Genomic DNA, 5119 nt, shown 5'->3' with positions numbered 1-5119 from the left:
ACTATCTGAAACTTGAAAAAAAATTATTCATAAATGGTTTTTAAATATCTAAACAGAATGATAAATCACAGTATATATATCTTTTGACAATTTCAAAGAAACAAAAACCGTAATTGTATCAATATACAGTTATTTACATGCAGAATAAAAACTTTTATTGCCATTTCTCTTATATATTTTTTTAAGATAAAGTTATTGTATATTTTATTGTAAATAATGCACAAAATACACGCATTACAATGATGTAGGTAGTAATTAGCATAAGTTCTAGATCTTTGAGCTAGTTAAGTATATAATTGATAGATGAATCCTTCGAAACAAATTTTAGCGATTTATAAAATGTATAATCTATATTGTTACACGAGAATACTTTCTTTGTGAATCAGCCATTTTCATTGATTTTGCTGGGAATACGAGACTAAATTCACTAAGTAGATTACAAAAAGGTTTTTCAGAAATAGTATAATCATAAAATAAAGCACACCAATATTTATGAACTTTTATACTGAGATTTCAACTATTTGAAAGATATTTCTACTACCAATATTTAATATTTATGCTATATATGTATATTTTATGTGTGATTATATACATCGATGCATGTAAAATTTGTTTTCAAAAATAATATACCGACCATTATACTTTTAAAATTAGATTTGACCTTTAACCAAAATTTTAAAATAAATAAATTATCAAAAAGCTGGTTTTATCCTTGATGATCATTATATATTCTTCAAATCAAGTTACATAAAATAAAAAAAACTTACCAAGTTGTGATATTTTTGTTTAGTAATTCTTAAGTAAATTTGTATTTTTTTTATATATATCTTAAGCTCGAGCCAAAAACATAATTCGCATATTACTTTTGGAATTCTCGCATTCGTACCTAGAAAAATTGCTGTTATTATGCCCCATTATTCACATAAATGAATTACATATAGATGTGAAGACCAGAAAACATTATAATCATAAAAAAACAATTCTTATTGTAGTATATTCGAAATATATTATATTTGATATGAATTTTCGAAGTAAATATCTTTATACTAATTTCGTCATGTCTTTAGAATTAGATTTTTTTTCATGTCTCATAAGATTAGCATTTTCTTATCTTACAATTGTTTCATACACAAAAATTCAAAGAAAGAAAATATATAGAATTTAACCTTCTGTGAGCTATTTCTGGAAAATAATATTATATATCAAAAAAACCAAATATTTTTTTATTTAGGGCTTTAAATTGACCCATTTGGATTATTTTTTCCAATATCGCTATTTCAACTTGAAAAAATCATAATCAAATTCAAGAAAATGCCATTTCATGGGTTAAAATTATATTTAAATACCATGAAAATTGAAAATCATATTTTAAATGATATAATAATGGCCCTTTGTGCTAATAATATCTCAAGAACAACACAAGTCTAGTGATTAAATTATAAAAACATACCTATATTAAATAATATGTACACTTTCTATATATATATTTAAGGAGCAAAAATTCATACAAAGGATCGAAAAATAATATATAGACGCCTTTCTATGAATTTAACTAAAGGAAAAGTGATTTTTGTTGCAATAAAACACGAAATTAATTATTAAAAAAATGAAATACTGAAAATACATAATATACATCATCATGGATCTTAGAATATATTATTAATACATGATAACAGGTTCATTGATTTTTTAAAAATAAAAATAGATTGATTAATACATGGGTGTACAAGGGTAATCAAAAAAACTATTATAATTTCTTACCCTGCATTTAAATATTGCGCAGATAGAAGAATGAATTGATATTCAGTGAATATAATATACTCGGTGATAATAGATTAAGAATAGAAATATCTTTATATATTCGGGTTTATAATTTTTCACTGTTGTGTCATTTATTTTACCAAAATTCGTTAAAATATAAAAAAAAATGTATGGGATGAAACTAGTCATAAATATTCCATCATGTATATTCGTTAAAATATTAAAAAAACCTATGTGATAAAAACAGTCATAAATATTCTATTATGTATATTCGTTAAAATATAAAAAAAATTGTTTGATAAAAACATTGTTAAATATTCTATCATGTATATTCGTGAAAATATAAAAAAATGTGCATACAACTGTTTTAAATATTCCATTGTGAATATTTATTAAAATATAAAAAAATGTGCTAAAAACTGTCATAAATATTTCATTATGGATATTCGTTAAAATATAAAAAAAAGCATGTGATAAAAATTTTAGATTATAAATTTCTCTGTTATTATTTGTAGAATAGATAGATTTTTTCAATTAGTTAAATTTGATAGAAGTAAAATTTTATTGTCAGAATAATTATGTGAATTTACAAGGCCCTCTATAAATGGCAGACGTACCTTCGAACACAGACCCGATTTCCGATAATGATATAAGTCTTTTACTAGCATATTCAAGGCCCTACCATCATGAAGCGATTCAAGACATTGAGTCACAGATATCACAAGTATTTGATTCTATACAACTCAGGCTCGGCCTGCGAGAAGTTGAAACAGGACTAGCACCACCGACACTCTGGGATTTAGCTGGTGATCGAAAATCAATGAATGAAGAAAGTATATTGATAGTTGCTCGTCTAAATAAGGTACTTCCGCCAGAGGAAACCGTGGAGAAAGCACCAACAACGAGTAAAAGCAATGAAACACGATTTATGATAAGTCTCAAGCAAATGGCGAAGTTTATTGTTGGCAAGAGTTCTAAAGTTAATTTAGAAGATCTTTCAGAAGGAATACGGGTTGGTGTTGATAGAACAAAATACCAAATCAGATTGCCATTGCCAAGAAAGATAGATTCATCAGTCACCGCTATGCAAGTCGAAGAGAGGCCTGATGTGACATATCAAGACATTGGTGGTTGTAAAGAAGAGATCGAGAAAATAAAGGAAGTGGTGGAAATACCATTACTTAATCCAGAAAAATATATTCGATTAGGAATTGATCCACCGAAAGGAGTATTACTTTTTGGACCACCTGGAACAGGAAAGACACTTCTTGCACGAGCAGTCGCAAACAGAACTGATGCATGTTTTATTCGAGTAATAGGATCTGAGCTTGTACAAAAATATGTCGGTGAAGGTGCAAGGATGGTTCGTGAAATATTTGCTCTAGCAAGATCTAAAAAGGCAGCCATTATATTTTTTGATGAGGTGGATGCTTTTGGTGGCACAAGATTTGAGTCTGGGAATGATAATGAGGTTCAGAGAACTATGCTCGAGCTTATTAATCAATTGGATGGTTTTGACAGTCGTGGAAATGTTAAGGTTATTATGGCTACAAATAGACCTGATACTCTTGATCCTGCTCTTTTAAGGCCGGGAAGACTTGATAGAAAAGTTGAATTCGGGCTGCCTGATCTTGAAGGAAGAGTCCGAATACTAAATATTCATTCGGGTAAAATGTGTGTCGAAAAGGGTATTAGGTTCGAATTGGTTGCTAGGCTTTGCATAAATGCAACAGGGGCGGAATTAAGAAGCGTGTGCACTGAGGCGGGAATGTTCGCTATACGTGAAAGAAGGCGCGTAGCTACTGAAAAGGATTTCTTAAATGCTGTTGATAAAGTCATCAAAGGCTATGCTAAATTTAGTGCTACTCCAAGGTATATGACATACAATTAAAAAATACTTGGTGTATCCTAATTATATTGTTTTTGCTGACTTCACAATTACTTAAAGCCTTTTAAATTTTTATTTATGGGTTATATTTTTATGCTTTTTTCATCTTGCACTGGTTGATTCATTTCTTATGAAGCCAGCGTACCAATATCTCATCTATTGAATACATTAATTTATTTATAAATAATCTTTACCCTTTTATCTTCCTTCTCATAGAAATAAACGTACATATCATAGTTTTTCGTATATTTCGCTGTATTGAATATTTATTGAAGGTGGAGCCTGCTCACAAACAATGGGTTTTCAGAACACAATTGAGTAAATAACCCTTGAAAGAAGAAAATTATAAATATGATAAGATGGAAAGTGATTTCTGCTAAATCTGTTCTAAATAGTAATCTAAAGTCATCCTTTAACAACAATAAATAGCCAAAAATCAAATTAACCCATAAATAAAATAAAAATATATCGCGGTTTTGAATCATCAAACATGAAACTCATATCATTTGATAGAAAATTGGCTGTTCTTATGAATTTATCAAGGTTGACATAAAAAAATTCATTAAGGATTTTGCAATATTCCGAATTTGCTAGCTATAATTTAGTAAAGCAAATTGATCAATGAAAGAAATATAGCCCATAAATAAAATAAATCATGTATCGTGGTTTTTATCATTATGAGCTTTAAATAATATACTTTGTATGAAGAAGAGCAGCACATGAGAATTGATCAAGGTAAGATGTGAAAAAATGCATTAAGGGGTTTTAAATTTTCCATTTGGCTAACTATATCTTAGCAGGGGGGAAATCATTGATTCAAAAACTCTTAACCCATATGATAAACGGCATACAATGTTTTTTTCTTGGTATAAATAAATCAAAAAATGTTTAATGTTTTTGATTATTATCTAAGATACGGATCTGACTCAAAAGATCATGATAAAATCCTATTTATTTACCCTATTAAATATCTTTTGCGGGTTTAGAATATAGCTTTCTTATATCAAAAATAATATTTAGAATGCATTTGTTGGCAAGCTTGAATTTATTAATGAATTAATTTGTGTTTTAACTTTCCATTTTCGTTCAAGCAAATCTTATAATGGCTCTAATGAAATTATTTGCTTTATACTTCTTCTGCCAAAATCTTTACAATCTTCTTCTTCATGGCTTATAAATTCGAGTGTTTTCACAATCTTGTTGTTTATACGTACCCTTATAACGACTAGCAGTCCTAAATATTTATACTGCTTATATTATTTTGTGACCATATCATTCCATTTTACGACAAATGGTACTATGGACGGGATTATAAATTATTATTTAATTATACCCACCTTTGTCTGCCCATTATTCCTATCAATAAAATTGCATAGCGGCTGTTGAAAAGCAATATAATGTTTATATCGGTAAAAATATAAACAATTGATAAAAAAAAATACCATAAGTCTGTGAATTCATGTGATTCTA

General features: G+C 28.1%; 1 pseudogene; it reads left to right on the top strand.

Annotated features, from left to right (window-relative positions):
- The first annotated feature begins 2365 nt into the window (after nt 1-2365).
- Nucleotides 2366-3652, top strand: LOC147074082 (26S proteasome regulatory subunit 7 pseudogene; annotated as a pseudogene).
- The last annotated feature ends 1467 nt before the right edge of the window (nt 3653-5119 follow it).

The sequence above is a fragment of the Rhyacophila brunnea genome, unplaced genomic scaffold (assembly GCF_057557595.1).
Source record: "Rhyacophila brunnea isolate RB1 unplaced genomic scaffold, BYU_Rbru_1.0 scaffold_160, whole genome shotgun sequence".
In the NCBI taxonomy this organism is placed as follows: Eukaryota; Metazoa; Arthropoda; class Insecta; order Trichoptera; family Rhyacophilidae; genus Rhyacophila; species Rhyacophila brunnea.
The sequence above is the reverse complement of the archived record's forward strand: the minus strand, read 5'-3'. Positions and strand labels throughout refer to the sequence as shown.